At 43.9% G+C, this 17,197-nt stretch overlaps 1 protein-coding gene across 1 annotated transcript in view; it reads right to left on the bottom strand.

Annotated features, from left to right (window-relative positions):
- The window catches only part of PCGF5 (polycomb group ring finger 5), a 127,505-nt gene extending 110,595 nt beyond the window's left edge, over positions 1 to 16,910 (bottom strand). Inside the window, exon 1 of the mRNA XM_038578180.1 lies at positions 16,804 to 16,910. The gene's annotated coding sequence lies outside the window, so the exon portion shown is untranslated. The remainder of the gene's footprint in view (positions 1 to 16,803) is intronic.
- Between the last annotated feature and the right edge of the window lie 287 nt (positions 16,911 to 17,197).

Genomic DNA, 17,197 nt, shown 5'->3' with positions numbered 1-17,197 from the left:
CTAGAAAATAAACTCCATTAGGTCAAGGATGTTTGTTTTGTTCCCTGATAATCCAAAGACTACCTGGTACTCAGTGACTATTTTTTTGAATAAATAAATAAACTTATCCTATCGATAGGTGAAATATCCTCTAACCACACTTCCACAGATTGTTTTTTAGTTTCAATGGTTTTAATACACTAATCAGAACAAAGATTCTTGATTGATAATGAGGAATATAGGTAAATATCAAATAACTTTCTTAATATTGCCTCATAGCTGAGGTCAACAGTATCTAACCAGCTCAGTTCTCACTAACCAGCTCAGTTCTCACAGCAATGCTTGCTGAAAAATAAAAAGTCAGTTATTTTACAAAAATAAGCGTGCCTTATTTTTATGCCATTATCCAGGTACACAAGCAAAACAATGGAGTTGTTGAAGTCACCTGGTCTCAAACTGTACAAAAAAATAAATGGACTACAATCTTCATAGATGCTTTTTAAAAACCTCTACAAAGGCTTGTGGGTAGAAAAATGAACATTATTGGTTTGAGGAAGCACCTTGGAAAGAACTAAGGTGTGCTGGGGTTTAAGGTGACTGATTGCCATCACTCAGTCTAGGGCTAGAGAGATAGCAAAGCCATAAAGGAAAAAAAAAAAAAGACATTTTAGAAACCAAATCCAAACATTACAGAGGAGGAAACTGAGGCTCAGAGAGGGTAAGTAACTCATCTAATCACACAGAGCTGGGTCAGTGATATGATACTTTGGATATATATTATTACAGAACAGAGAGAAAATTTGACTGTTAACTCTCTAGGCATTTAAAAGGTTCATTTAATGAGCTGATTCTCTGCTTCAAAGAGCTGGATCCAGCACAGATGCTCACAGACAGGGAGATTCTGCCTACCAGCCCTGTATTTGGCCCAACTAGGTCAAGAGATCTCAATTCAGGTTGAGTGCTGCAGAGTGGGGACAGTCCTTGAGGGGCATGGCATGGCCACAGACCTTGCAACCTCAGAGTGATTCCCTTTGGACATCACTGCACTGAGGACGGGCTTCTCATGCAACACATCAAGAAATCAAAGGACCTAAGGGAGAAAAAGTAATGATATCTGATGAGATTATCTATATGTTAATGGATAAAAATAACTGTTACCTAAGGATCTTGGAAGAAGCCTCTAAGTATTTTACAGATATGGATTTGTTGCCAGTAGAACAAGTAAAAATGAAGGAAAGTATATTTTAAGGGGAGAATGCAAGGCATTATTTTGAATGGGGGTCTCACACAAACACAAAAGACAGCAGGAACTCGTGCAAAATAGTTTCTAATTTACCAAATCACCACCTTCTGCTTTCTGAATACCTACAACAGGAATACAAAAGAGCATGATAATTCAGATCTATATTTGAAACAAGAGACAAGACCTTGTTTGATATTTCTTCAGACAACGTTTCATTCACTTTCGAGCATTCGGCATTAAGAAGAAAAATCAAGAAATTGGTTTATTACGGCAATGTATGGAGTGACTTATTGAATGAGAGAGCATCAATATGCAGAAGGAGAAAATAAATCTATTTTTGGAATCACCAATCAACTTTCCTCACCATGGTTACAGGCCATGTTTCATAACTTTAAAGAATCATAGATGATTCAAAATGACCTTGGTAATAATTTAGACCAAATCTCATATTTTATCCACAGAGAAACTGAAGCTTAGAGAGGTGGGGAAGATCATCTGACTACACAACCCTTTAATGACACATCACAACAACAGAACTCAAGCCCCCACCCCCATCCTGTGTACTCATGGGGAAAAAATGTGAAACCATTACCTCAGGAAGAGGGTACCCCTCAATTTCTCTCGGGGTTTTATTAATTTGCAAACTATATGAAATTGTTTTGGCAGTTAACATCTCCATGTTTCTACATGATTTGAAAGACCTTTTCAAAACTACATGTTTCTACTCATAACTTCAACACAACTTGAAAATACAGATCTGTTCAATACTCATATGTTTCTTAGGGTTATAATCTATTCCCTACTAGCCAAGGGGGCCCATCTGAAAGAGAACAGATGAGCCAGGTGTACTGTGCAGACCTCTATTAAGTCTTATTTACTATTTATTCATACTCTTTGGTCTCTAACTTTCCTCTATTTTTATGTGGATATGTATGTATACACACATATATACACACATGTACATATATGTGTATATTTGGACAATTATTAACTTGGATATTTAGTAGAGGTAGATCAATTCAAAATCAAAAAACTAAAATTTTTTATGTCATATACTACTATGGAATTCATTTTTAAAATGACCTGCCGGGGATCCCTGGGTGGTGCAGCGGTTTGGCGCCTGCCTTTGGCCCAGGGCGCGATCCTGGAGACCTGGGATTGAATCCCACATCGGGCTCCCGGTGCATGGAGCCTGCTTCTCCCTCTACCTATGTCTCTGCCTCTCTCTCTCTCTCTCTTTCTCTCTCTGTGACTATCATAAATAAATAAAAATTAAAAAAATTAAAAATTAAAAAATAAAATAAAATAAAATGACCTGCAATCCAGTAGGAGCAGGTTCTGAACACTTCACAGAGAAAGCTTGTGTTAGTGTATATGGCATTTATTATATGTGTCTACTATGCCCCAGGCTCTGTATTGTGAACTGGAATATCAAAAGATCATGCTCCTGCCCTTACTGAGTTCACAATCTAGCAGGCCCAGGTGTGAACAGATGGTGTGGTAAGTGCAGTACCAGCGGCTGGTTATTGGAAGAACGGGGGCAGAATGGATGAAGATGATCAAATACCACAGGAATGAAGGCAGAATATCTGGAAAAAGGAGATAGGTATCAATTGGGGTTTCTCAAAGGAGGAGAAAGACTTTTCTGGGCAAAGAAGAGAAAAGAAGTGTTGTAGATGGAGGACCCAGCACACACAAAGGTCAAGACAAGAAGTGGAGTGGCTTAGTCAAGAACCTGGCAGAATGAGAAGCTCCACCTCCGCTGCATCTGTAATTCTGCAGTCGTGCTAACTGGCCTCACTCTACATCCATGTCCCCTGCCAGCAGTCACACCTAACCCTCAGGCCATCTCCTGTCCCCTTCTCTTAAACCACTCATTCATGCCTTTCCCTTTCTCTTCAAGCTTCCAATACTTCCTCCCCAATCCTCAAGCTCAGCTAAGGAATGAATATACTGCCATCCAGAGAAGTGACAGGTGATGAGGGTGGAGAAAGGGGAGGGCCAGGTTGGGGGCTCTACCTGACACTCGGGAGATGTGGATTTTCTCCTCATACAAGGGAGAACCATTGATTCACCTCCATAAGAGACGACTCGGGCAGAGGAACTGGAAGGGGCAGGACTGGAAGGAGTGAGGTCCAGGGAGGAAATTAAGATGAATGAGAAGTAATGAGAATCTGACTGAAGTCAGTGGTCACAAAGCAGACAAGATAATGTTAAGGAAATAAAATCGAAGGCCTATTTTATGACTGAATCAGGTGGGGAGGTGGAGGATTCCAATGTCATAGCAGCATAATTATATTTAACTTCAGTCCACTGATTTTAAAGCTTATTTTTTAAAGCTTATTTTTTAAAGCTTATTTTTTCCAAGAAATTTTAATATACATAATTTTAATATACATAAAACTGTATTATTTGCTTCTAGGGTCATCCTTGTGATAATAATAAAACAATTAACATTTGAACTGGGTTAAGGCCTATGACTTTTGAGCAAATTGAATCATCAATCTGCCATTAGCATTGGAAGCTCCTGAGAACAGCAGTCCCTTCATCAGAATGCTGTCACTGAAATTTTTAGGACAAGACCCAAAAGTAAATGCATATAAAATACTCTAAACTTTTCTAAATAATTGGCAAAGGAAAAATATAAATACATACCAGAATTCTGGTTCTGCAGAAACTTTGCAAGTACATATATTTATAGACAAACATATACATAGAAATAGTAAGAAGCAAATTTATAGACTTCTCTGGAGAAAACATAAAGCATCAAAGTTTATAACATACTTTTCCCATAATCTCTTACTGAAAGGATGTAGAAAATAGAATCCCCTGAATGAAGAGACACCAACTTTGTATTTGTTCATCACTTCAAATCTCATTCTGTATCAGGTGACAATTTTAATGAAAAGGCCACTTTTTTTCCCCCTAGATATGTCCCCAACTGATAGCCACCTCCACTTCATCTTTAGGAACCTAGCAATCCAAGAGGAGTCTCTTCTCCATGGACCACATCTGTAAAGCAAGTGTATCCACATCATAAAGGCTATATCAGGTGTTTCCCAGATTGCTACAAAGTCCACTCCTGAAAATCTTCACCTATGAGTCACAACAAATGTGGGCAGAACTTCTAATTCTAATAGAGTTCTCAACTTTATTTGCACATTAGTGTCACTTCGGGAGTTAAAACAAACACACACTTGCACACTTGTATATATCATGTCAGGGCCTCACCCTAGACCAGATAAATCAGAATCACAAAGGATAGGTTCAAGAAGCACCCAGATGATTCTAATAAGCAATAAAGGCTGAGAACCACTAGCTAGATCCTTGCTTCTTTAAGTGTGGTCTGCAGGCCAGCTGCATCTCCTGGGAGCTTATTAGAAATGCCAAATCTCGGGTCCCACTTGAGATCGACTGAATTGAAATCTGCAGTTAATGCCATCCACAGTGATTTGTGTGCACAGTAAACTGTGAAAAGCATTGGCCTAGGAGAGTCTTGCATCAAGTGGGCAAACTCCAAATAAGACTTACTGAGGAGATGAACCAATCCCTCACCTTATAGATCATACTTTGGCTTTGCTGTATAAATGTACTAAATGTGAAGTAATCCCTCAGACACCAGTCAAAACAGCTCCCTACACTGGACAGAATGCTAGAGGTAAGTCTTATTGCTATATGGAGTAGGACATTATCTTGATGTGAAATGACTATAAGCAAGTCACTGACACACCTGATTCATAAGCAGTTGAATCTATGGAGGCAGGGAATGAGACTGAGGAAAGGTACAAAGGAAACCATAACTCTCCGTAATTACTAATATTTTTATAAACCTAAAGTTTGTCAGATTTTTTTTTAAAGAATTTTTCCCTTGGAGTCTAAAATGTTTCTATTCTCCAAACAACGCCACTTCTTTTAGATGTACAAATTCTCTGTAGTCAAAGGTTCAATGCAACAAGACTCCCACCCTTGGGAAATGACATAATTTTTACATTCCTTCATCTCTTGCTTGATAACCACCCAAGAGTTCCCTCAAAGAAAACTAGAAAGCCATGAAAATTGCTGGTGATCCCAGATACAAAATGGAAATGCTGCTATTGGTGAACATCTGATAGACTACAGCTGGGAGAGGCAGGGACAGAACCCAAGGGAGGTGGAAGAACTTGAGGACAACCTGAGGGTGCAGCTGATTTAGTCCCAAGAGGCAACACTGAAGGTAAAGAAATAACCAAATGACATTAAGTTCAAATTTACTTGAAGTGGAGCTCCAAAATTATTCCAGAGGCAATTCAAGATAAGGTCATCAATTTAAGTAGTTTCTATAAAACAAAAGGAAACAAATATTGGCTCCCTCTGTAGCCACCCTCATTATTCATGGTCATCCAAATGACCTCTCCCATGTCTCCCTTTCTTTTCTCCTACTCTTCTAACCTAAAATAGAGTGTATCAGTTCAGAACTGAGAGAGAGCAAAGATTTGATTTGCAGCAGAAGCAGAGAGACAGAGAAGCAGAGAAATAGAAAGAGAATGGGAAGAATACAAGAAACATTTAAGAAGCAGCAAAGTGGGGCACCTGGGTGGCTCAATGGTTAAGTATCTGCCTTTGGCTCAGGTCATGATCCCAGCATCCTGGGATCAAGTCCTGCATCAGGCTCCCCTCAGGGAGCCTGCTTCTCCCTCCGCCTAGGTCTCTGCCTCTCTTTCTGTGTCTCTCATGAATAAACAAAATCTTTAAAATAATAATAATAATAATAATAATAGCAGCAGCAAAGGTGTTCAAGCTATTTAGCTAGGAGTTAGCCTGAGCCATGCATCAGAGGCTGATGGGATTCTTTTAAAAATTACTGATTGCCAGGGACCCACACAAAGCCAAGTAAGTAAGAATCTTGGGACAGAGGGAGTCATCTGAATTTTTAAAAAGCTCCCTCAAATGATTCTGAGACAGACAGAGGGTTGGAATCTCAGTTGTGAGGGAGGAGTCTAACATCAAAACATCACTTCTTAACTTTTAAGGTATATTTTTTAAAGTTCTAGCAACATATAAATCATTCCCTAATCCACATAATAGCACTGCCTACTTTTTTCTTACTAATTTTATATCGGTCAACCTAACTCATACAGATTACTTTAAAATACATAGAACACAGGGATCCCTGGGTGGCTCAGTGTGATCCTGGAGACCCGGGATCGAGTCCCGCATGGGGCTCCCTGCATGGAGCCTGCAGCTCCCTCTGCCTGTGTCTCTGTCTCTGTCATGAATAAATAAATAAATAAATTTTTAAAAATAAATAAAATACATAGAACACTACCATGTTTAACATGAAAATACGGCAGCAGCCCGGCTTGCCTCATTGCCATCCCCACACCCATTTCCTAAAGGCAAACTGCTTTTAAAACTTCTATCTCTTCTGATATTAAATTTCATATTCCTAAGCCCACCTGTAATTCATAAAATAAGAATGAGCCTATAAAAATAATCATTAGAGAATAAGAAATAGATATTACAAATTAAAAGTAAGGTGGCCCAAAAAATCATTGGAAGGAGAAGATAAAGCAGAAATATGAGCAAAAAGATGGAAGAAGAGAAGAAACACCATCAGAGGATCAGTCCAGGAGGCATTCCATCATATTAGTCTTACATTCCATCATACTAGAAAGAGTCTATCTGCATTCAAGAATATGGTACTAAAAAGCTGATTTGCAAGCTGCATCCTCATGGAGTTGAGGAAGAGGGAAGAGGGCCTGGTGGATTCACTTTATGAAGAATGGGTAGTCAGTCAGTTTTTTCAGTGTGGGCCCTCAAATGTCAGCATTCATAGGTGTTTCCTCTGGCGCTCAGCACTCTTCATACACAGAGAAGAGTCCTTCACTCTCTTGTCTGGGTGGGTAATTACCTCACTCTCCTAGGACTGGGTGGAGGAAAGAGCTCAGGGTTTCACTGTTTAGTATGCAGAATTTCATTAAATTCCTGTTTTCACTGAGCATTTCACCTTTACCTTTTTTTTTTTTTTTTTTTGTGCATGGTAGCTCTAAATCCAGAAATGCTAATTTACTTCGACTTCTCCAGAAAGAAATGTCCCATCTCCAGCAAGGGCTTCATCTTACTGTATGGGATGGAGAGAGTGAACTCAGGGGCTAGTCCCTTTCACAAACCCCCCTGATCTTCAGCCCTGCACGAGAGCCTCTCATTCCAGAGCCTTCCCGGGATTCTGGGAGAGAAACTGGCTGTTTCTTCCCAGCATCTATTCCTAACTTCCCTGAGGCACTTAAGTCCCAACTTTCTGAGTCCACTGGCACAGATCTGTTTGCTCTGCATCCTCCATAAACATATTGATGTCTCCCATCTGCTACTACCTCTTCTCACATCCACTCCATTACAGGGGGTTTGGGCAGGGGCTGATGTAAACACACATTCAGCCTACCAAATGCTAAGTCCCCACAGCAAAATCTGACCACCACAGAAACTGCCCCAAAAGATGAGCCTTCTTAATCAATTTTTTTTCAAACACTAATAGATTTTCTGTTTTTATAGATACACCAGATCAGCTAAGATACTTTTCTGGTTATTTTATTTTATTTATATTTTAAAGATTTTATTTGTTCATGAGAGACAGAAAGAGAGAGAGAGGCAGGGACACAGGCCGAGGGAGAAGCAGGCTCCGACGTGGGACTTGATCCCAGGAACTCCAGGATCACACCCTGGGCTGAAGGCGGGCACTAAACCGCTGAGCCACCCAGGGATCCCCACTTTTCTGGTTATTTTAATGTTTATCATCATTTTCTCTTTCTCATCATAAAAAGTCTAGTCCAAGAGAATCCTTTTCTGTGTACCACAAAGACTTTTTATTTACTGACTCTTTAATTTAGCCTTAAAAGACAGAAGAATTCAGAATACTAGACTATGATTAAACAAAGAAAATACAGATGTTTCATGCAATAAACCTGTTTTCACTGACTCCTTCTTGCTACTTCAATCTAGCCTACAATGGCCTGAACTGAAAGGTATTTGCCTCAGTAATGGTAAAGTGTTTTCCAAGACGACCCTTTGACTACTGCACACAGTCATCTCCAATACTGGAATCTTAGCTGTTTTGCTTCTAAAGATAGGCAGCAAAGGAGGAATGATTGGAAAGTTAAAAATATATTTAAGCATGAGGACTTTTCTCACATCCAAATAATCACAATCTTTTCACTCCCATCCAAAAGACACAAATCTGAAGACTCTTAACCTGAAGACTTTGATCTTTAAGGCTGAAAACTCAGGAGACTTGTTCTAAACATTAAAATTCATAGTTACAGAGATAAGAAAGACCTACAGAATAAAATACTAAATTACACTTTTTATCAAATTCTGCTCAAAAGGAACACATATTTTGGACCTTTCAAGAGTTATAACTGCCTCCTGCTATAACTCATGACTTCCCTGAAAAGAAAACCAAGCATATACAAAAAAGATTCCCATGGGGGGAAAATTACATTGTTCTACTTCTCAAGCTGGTCAGTAGTTACATGGATGTTCACTTTTTAACAATTCATTGAACCGCACATTTTGGATTTCAAAAGTTATATGTGTTATATTTTATAATAAAAATTACTGTTTTAACAGTTAAAAGAGAAGTGGATAGAAAGTTAGAAACTTCATTTGTCATGAAACACAGTGCTATAATCTTGTCTAAAATTATTACACAGGCTGACATGGATAAAGGGATAAAAGTCATCATGATTTACCCTCAGTGCCTAAACCAGGGTCTCACCCAATTTCGATAGACATTTTCAGATGAGGAAACTGAGGAATTTAATAGGTAATTAGGAAGGTTACTAATAGTGATGGAATCAGCACTAATTCCAAGAGCCATATGTCCAATTAAGGGTTCCTTAAACATTTTTTAAGGAGAGAGAACTTTCCATTTTTCCAAAGTTCTGAATTATAAAAACAAGTTATCAAAGCTGATGGTCTCTGCTGTGATGTCTGTGAGTTTCCTGAGATCCCCAGGGAGGAAGCAGAGATCCACTACGCACAGCTGTGAAACTGACTAATGAAGGACCATTCTTAGTCATTTGGCTTACTTCTAGTTAGTGTAAAAATGCACCTGCTGCCTCAGAAGTTACTTTAACTCAAATGCAAACAAGAAACCTAGGAGTGGTCAATAACCTTATGTTCAAAGGGAAGAACACCGCTTTCCCACTCACAGGGTTTCCACAGGAGGTACATTCTCTGTCCATTCCAGACTTCTTGCCCTACACCATATTCTTCCCTATAGTGGTGGGACAACTTGGTTAATCTCAGTTTGCAAATGGAGTTTTTCAGTGAAAGACACCAAGTGTAAGAGATCTTGCCTTCTCTTTTTCTCTAGCTGGGCAATGGAAGCCAGAGATCTGGGTATTTCTGCCCTGCAGCCTCAAACCTTCCATCTTGCATGTTCCAAAATCTACATGAGGGTGGAAGTGCGCAAGACCATTTTGAACTTCGTAGCAAGCTCTGTCTTCCAATGTAGTCTTCATCAATAATTAAGCTAATATTTTGTCTATCTGTTGACATTTATCTGTTTTTTTAATTCACAGGGAAGAGCAGCTGCCTGTCATGGGTCCTCCTCAAAGATGCCACCAGCTGCATTAGAAGTCAGAGGACATGGACTCGATCCCCCACAGCTCTCCTCAGTGGGTTTCTGTGCCCACAAACACTGGTGTTCTAGCTGCAGTAAGTAGGCAAGCCAAGTGGAAGCTTTCTAAGATTTTGTTCAGTGGATACTTTAATTACTTCTTCTGCTCTAGAGGGCAATACTAAACTTAGATTCATGATTCTGGTCCTTTCTGGAGCTGGCTCTGCCACACATGTCTGTGATATGAGGCAAGTCACAATCTTTCTGGAAAGTCTTTAAAAAACTTAAGCTTCCTCATTTTTTAAATGAAGGAATAACTTCCTTATTTTTTAAAAGATTTTATTTATTTATTCATAGAGATGCGGCGGGGGGGGGGGGGGGGGCAGAGAGACACAGGCAGAGGCAGAAGCAGGCTCCATGCAGAGAGCCTGACGTGGGACTCGATCCAGGGTCTCCAGGATCACGCCCTGAGCTGCAGGCGGTGCTAAACCGCTGCACCACTGGGGCTGCCAACTTCCCTATTTTTTAAGGTACTTTCCAACTCTGAAGTACAGAAAGGCTTTAATAAATGTATTCTAGAATTTAAAAAACAGACTTTAATATATATATGCAATTAATATAGAACAATGTATACTGTGTCCTCATAGTTTCTGAAGATCAATGACCTTCTGCCTCATAGCTGTGACACCGCACCATTTTCAAGCTCAGTGACATTCTGAGTTTTCATGGTCACTCATGACTGACCTCTCCATAATGATAAACAACCCGGTAAGTTCTCTGTGCCCTTTGCTACTAGCCCCTGCACATCCTCTCCTATTTCTCCTTTTCCACTGTCGCCGCTGAACCAACCGCTACACATTCCACCCTCCTGTCTGCTGCCTCCTCTCCCAGCCCATCGGCACTAGTCTCATTTGCCTCCCTACTCCATAAAGGACCCAGATGGAACCAGCAGTGCCAGTGATACATCACCCCCACTTCCAATTTTCTGAGCATTGCTGCAGAGTCAGGAAGATGGGGAAGATTCCTTCTACCACTTGTTAGGCCTGGCCACCTCTGGCTCCCTGTGGCACTCAGATGTGCAATGACTCCAAACTCTTCCCCTTCTGATATGTTCCCCTTCCCCAACTTTACCCCTCATCCCCAACTTACTTTCAGCAAATCAGCTGGCCTCCTCTGTTGTTGCTCTTGTTTCCCAACAGAAGGGAATGGATCCACTTCAGATGCAGCCACCTCACCTCCCAGCAACCAACTTCTCTTTCTAAACCTGTGTCTTTTTGCCTCCATGTCATACCTGTTTTTCCATGAGTAACTTTACCTGTGCCATGACCTGAGTGATCAAGTAATTTATTATTCAAAAAAGTGACCTTCTTTTAGAATAAAAGTAGGGATTATTTTTCCAGATATTTGTAATATCTGCCCAGACATTATCCCATAAATAAACTGGGGTCACAGGTGTGAACCAGAGACTATTCTGGGCCATTAGGACATACGGCCACTCTCTCTTGTTCCTACTCCTCCTACTTGCCTGCCGAAGGGCTGCCTCGGTAGTTACCTCCCCACTCCCTCTCCATGAACACCCACTACACTCTCAGGCCTCTCTCATGCTTTTGTTTTTAGTCATTAGCCTCTCAGCTTTTCACAGAGCAATCATGGTTTATGCTCACTCCACTTCCTTCCCATTCAGGCACCCCTCAGGCACCTGGCTGATTTGTCTCTGACTTGTCTCCGCTGCCCAACCCCATTCTCAAAGGCTGCTGACAATGGTTCTCCAGAGAAGTCTGAAGATCTCTTCCCAGTCTTCCACCCTATCCACCTCCACTAATTCTCCTCTCTCGCCTTTCCTTACCCAGCCTTTTCCTTGTCCTCCTGTTTTCTTTCTTCTCAGCATCCTGACAGCCTCTTTCTGTTTCCCTCCAAGCCCACAAATATTGGTTTTCCAAGGCCCTGCCCTAGCCCTTTATTCTTCTCACCCACATCTTGAACCTTTCTCACAACTTAATCCCTTCATAAGGATGCCCCAATCTTCCTCTATTAGCAATGGCTCCCATCTATCTGGATGGTCCACAGGCACACAAATAAATCAAAACCTGTCATGGCTTCCATTAATGAGACAAACACTTACTGACCTCACACTACCAGCAAGTGCCTTTACAGGTGATTCTTCTCGACCATTTCAATTCCTGCCATTGCCATCCAAAGTCACTCAGCTTCCATCTTTGACTTCTCCCTCAACTTCCTCATCTAATTAGTCAACAATTCTGTAGGCATTTACTTCTATGGTGTCACACCCAACGGACCTGCTCCCACCCTAATTTATATTGCTTCTCTTCTGGAGAGTATCTTAATAGCTTCCTAACTGGGTCTACCCATGGCTCCTCTGACTCAGATTAATCTTAAAGCATAGCTTTACTTTAATCACATCCCCCCAACACACAAACCTTAGAATACCTTTGATGGTGATCTACTGCCTACTAAATAGGCTTCTTAGCCCAGCATTAACACCATCACAGCACGGTCCTAACCTTGCCCTGCAGCAGTCTGCCCCACTATTACGCCCCCAGGTTCTTCGTCCTCCAGTTTAACTACATTCCTCTCTATTCCTGGATATGCTCATATATACTTTCATTCAAGTCTTAGTATAGAGGCTGGTTCCCACATCTCCTCCAGCTGAAGTCCTACTAATTGTTTAAGGCCTTGCTCAAGATGTCTTAATTCTTAATTAAGTTTTTCCTTTTTTGAAATTACAAAGCATTTTCTTTGTGCCTCTCTCACAGTTCTTCCATGTAATACAGCATTTCGTTACCAGTTTTAGGCTCCTTACATAAATCTCAAGTCTCTTAAAGAAAGGGTGCCATGTCTGAGGAACCTGTAGACTCCTTATACTGCTTCATATATAGTAAGCTGAATGAGAGGCTGAAATATTCAAGTTAATTGGTATCCATCATATAAAAGAATGAAATTGTACTTAATATCATCAAAGTTAATTATGCCAAATTGTTAGGAAGGCCTCGAAATGAACCATTTCTGCTGTTAGTTCAAGGATATATATGATTCATTTTACTTAGATAAATACTGCAGGAGGATTGTGCATTCTTTATTGATTCCTTAAACTATGGAGATGTAGAGAGATCGATCAGCTCTTAGGGATCATTTAATTCTTCCCAACCTCCCCGCTTCCTCCACCCTCCCTTGTCCTATCCCAACTAGCAATGCTCCAGTTGAGAAAACCAAAGCTTTGAGAGACGAAGCTGTTCCCAAGGTCACATAAATCAGAAGTCATAATTGTAGCTATTACCATTTATTATGGGCCTAGCGTACACCACCTGACACTTGACAAATGTTACCCAGCCCCAGGACAATCCTCAAAGGTAGGTTCTACTACCCCTACCTTAGAGATGAGAGAATGCTTAAAAAAAAAAAAAAAAAGTGAAGGAACTTGCTACAGAGGACCCGATTGTTAGGGGGCAGAGCTGAGCTTAGCCCCAATTCTATTTGGTTGTCCAGTCTAGGCTTTTCTTATTGGACACTGTGGCAGAGGCAAGACCTACCAGATGTTTTGACTCCTGTCTCCTACTGTTTTTCCAGTGAATAATTATCCGAACTAAGTGAGCACACACAGTTGTATGGTTCACAACCATTTTGTTTGAAACTGAAGTGGTGAAAATGAAACAGTAGCTTCATTCCTAAGAACGTTCTAAGGTTCATTCCTAAGAACGTTCTAAGGTTGATTAAGGCCAACATTCTGACACTTGTCAAAAACTTCTTTAATCTAGAAAAGAGATACGTTTTTCTGCTTTTTCAATTCTTTTTTTTTTTTCTTTTTCAATTCTTAAGTATATTCCTCAACTTAAAACACATTTGCCCAACCACCGTCAGCAAGTATTTGTTGAGCTCCTAGATGTCCAAGGTGCATGGGAGGGCACAAAGTTGAGTAAGACAAAGTTTTAACCTGAGAGTTCACATGCAGGAGGCAGGCAGTGGGCTGACAGGAATCACATCTCCCCCACTTATGGGAGCTCTGGCTAATTTAGGGACTTCCAACAAGAATCAAAATGCTTAGTCCTAATCTCAGCATGCTCTGTCTGCAGCCTTGACGAGTCATCATCGCACTGTGTCTCAGTCTCCTCAAAGGAGGAGACTGGTACAAAGGAATGAATTGTGTTAAGTAGTTTCAAGGTCCCTTTTAGCTTTAACTTTCCATGATGGCTGAGCTTACTCTTGAAATCAGATTATGCTTTTGAAAATGACTGCAACTACTGTAGGGAAAGGGCACTGCCGGATGCCCATTCTTTAACTTTGGAAGTACTGAGTTGTAAAAACATTGCTACAAGAGTAAAGCTGACTAGTAACTTTCCAAAGTTTATTATTCATAATAATAAAAAGGATACTAAAGTTTATCCTCTAAGGAGGTAGCATTCATCACTATATTTGAAATCTTCCATTATATCACTGACTGATTATAGCTTTAATTCTTTACAGTACATTTAAGATGTTTAAAATATGATTTTAAGTAACTCTTTCTATCCACTCTTTTGTGGAGTTACTGACATTCATAAGAACAAAGCAGAGGTAAGGCCTCTTGTATTCACTTAGCTAAATTAATACTTCATATTAAGTGCTACTTACTAAAGACTTTCCCAAGCCTCAGCCAAAGTTGAGGTTGGTGAAAACATGGGGAAGGAGGAATAGAGAACTATCAGTATTTCAAAGATGAGTGAAAATACACTGTGGGAACTTGACTTTGTTGATTCCATTTCAATATCTTGCATTTCTTTTTCAATTAGCACAGGTGGTATTTTTAATCACCCACAGTCTTATACAGTAATACATTTTCTTTTGACAAGGTTCTATAAGCCTTATCTGTCTTCACACTCAGCATCTTAGGATGTGATACTCAAACCCAGCTTGTGCTGTCAGTTAAACAGCACAGAGGAGGAAATGAATCAATTAAAACTGGAAGAAAAAACTGCACCATTCTAGTGCCTTGCTCACAAAAGGCACTGACTTTCAACTGTCAAAGACAGACCTACCAAGAAATCGGGAAAAAGAATTTATTCATTCACTAGTCAACAAATACTGAGTGCCTAATATATTCCAGGTACTGTTCTAGGTGGTAGAGTTACAGCAGTGAGCATACAGGCAAAAATCCCTGCCACAGTGGAGGCTACATTCTAGTCCAAACAGACAGGGCTTAAAGACAAAAGTAAAAACATTTCAGATAGTGATCAAGTGCTATGGGGGAAATAAAATACAATTGGGTGTGGTTCCTGGGGTGAAGGATGAAAAGCTATTTAAGGTGATCAAGAGGAACTTTGCTGAGTAGGTGCCGTTGGACTTGAGTCCTGCAAGATAAGAAAATTTTATTCTTAATCCCACGAATGTAGTGAGAGGTGGGAATGAGTCAAGTTGGTCTTTAAGGGTGGTGACAGTGGTTAAAAGTTCTGTATCAACGGCAAACTAAGTTCCTTTCTGGATTTGGCTTAACACACACACACACACACACACACCTCTAAATCTTTAACTAGGACTCCTACTTAGGAACCACTTGTTTTTCTTTTAAGATGTACTAACTTTTAAAGTTCTTGCTAATTACTTTAGCGGTACTTGAGCGCAGGCAACTACTTAAAGGCAACTACTTCTGACTCCTTCAGAACCCCATACCTCAGTTGACACTACCCAAATTCTCAATGAGACAGGACCCGGCCTCGCAGCGAATCAGCGCTCTTCCACCGACTCATTAATGCAGCCAGGTGGAATCGTGCAATCCTTCCCAAAACGAGAGACAAGCTTCGGGAAATGTGGGGGAACCTGACACCCTAAAGTTCCCCAAAATTGTGCAAGGGGGAGAAAACGAGCGGCCGCTCCTTTGCACGGACTCTCCCCGGCCCCTCCAGGCGTCATCGCTGCAGAAGGGCCGCTGTCCCGGGTCGGAGGCACACGGCGAGTACGCGCGCGAGTGTACCCCGCATGCATCATCGGCGCCCGGTCCGCGGGCGATGATTCATTCACCGCCCTGGGGCTCAGGGCCACGCGTTCCGGGCGTACGAGGGCGGCCGCACACGCAGCTTCCTTAATATTAAACAAATGTTTCGAAGTACGGATGCCTGAAGCCAGGCCGGGCGGCGGAGAGGAAACGGCACGTCGCGGCCGCGGCCCGCCCGAGTGTTCCGGGGCCGGGAGGAGCGAGGCGGACACGTCCCCCGCCCGGGCCCCCCCCCGGCCCCCCCCGGCCCCCCCGGCCCCCCCGCAGGCGGCCGCAGGGGGCGCGGAGGGCGCACAGGTGGGTCCCGCCCGCCCGGCCTCCCGCCTCCGCCCGCACCCGCCCGGGGCCGACGCGCCCTCGCCGACGCGCCTCCCGCTCGCCCCTTCCCTCTCCGTGACATCTTATATAATAACCCGAGCTCATCCAGGCGGAAGCAACGCGCGCTGCGGGCCCGTCTCCCGGCCCCGAGCCCGCCGCCCCCGAACTAGGCGCCCGGGCGCGCGGCTCCGGGGCGGGGGAAGGGCCAGCGCCGCCCCGGCTCGTCCCTGCTCGCAGGAGGCGCTGCTCCTGCCGGTCCCCGTCAGGAAGCCGCGAGCGTCACAAACTGCGTCAGCTCCTTCAAACCCATCTCACGGTCTCCCTCCAGCCCGGGCGCCGGCTGCTCCCGAGGCGGGGCCGCGGCCGGGGCTGGAAGGAGCCCCTCGGGGAGGAGAAAGTTCCTCGGGGCCCTCCCCCCGCGCCGCCGGCCCCTCTCCGCGCGCCCCCCGCCCCCCGCGCAGCCCGCCTGCTCGCGCCGACGCCAGCCCCGGCCACGGGCGACCCCCGGGCCCCGCGCGGCCCCCCCGCCCGCCGGGCGAGCCCCCGCCCCCGCCCCCACCCCCGGCCCAGCGGAAAGCGGCGACGCCAGAAACTTCCCCGGGCCGCGCCGCGCCGCGCCGAGCGGGGAAGCCGCGCGGGGAAGCCGCCCGGGGAAGCCGCCCGCGCCCCGCGCGTCGCCCTTACCTTGCTCTCGGGAGGCCACGATCCGGGCGGGCCGCGCGGGGCGCGTGGTGCGCGAGCGCGCGCGCGTGGGGCGGTAGGTGAGGGAAGCCGCGCCGGCGGGGGCGGGGCGGGGCAGCGGGGCCGCGAGCGGCGCGGGCGGGGGGCCGGGGCGGCCCGGCGGGGGGCGGGGGGCGGGGGGCGGGGGGCGGGCGCGCGGAGAGCCGAGCGGCGGCGGCGGCGGCGGGCGCGGCGGGCGCGGCGGCGGCGGCGGCGGCGGGCGCGGGGCGAGCGCGCCGAGGGGGCGGAGGAGTTGCCGTGGGTTTGTTTACGCATTGCTGCCCGGCTCGGGGCACAGCCCGCACTCCCTGATTGGACGCAAACTGGGGCACAGCCTCTCGCCGCCGCCGCCCGCCGG

This window comes from Canis lupus, chromosome 28 (genome assembly GCF_011100685.1).
Source record: "Canis lupus familiaris isolate Mischka breed German Shepherd chromosome 28, alternate assembly UU_Cfam_GSD_1.0, whole genome shotgun sequence".
NCBI lineage: Eukaryota > Metazoa > Chordata > Mammalia > Carnivora > Canidae > Canis > Canis lupus.
This window is presented reverse-complemented; position numbering and strand designations above follow the sequence as displayed.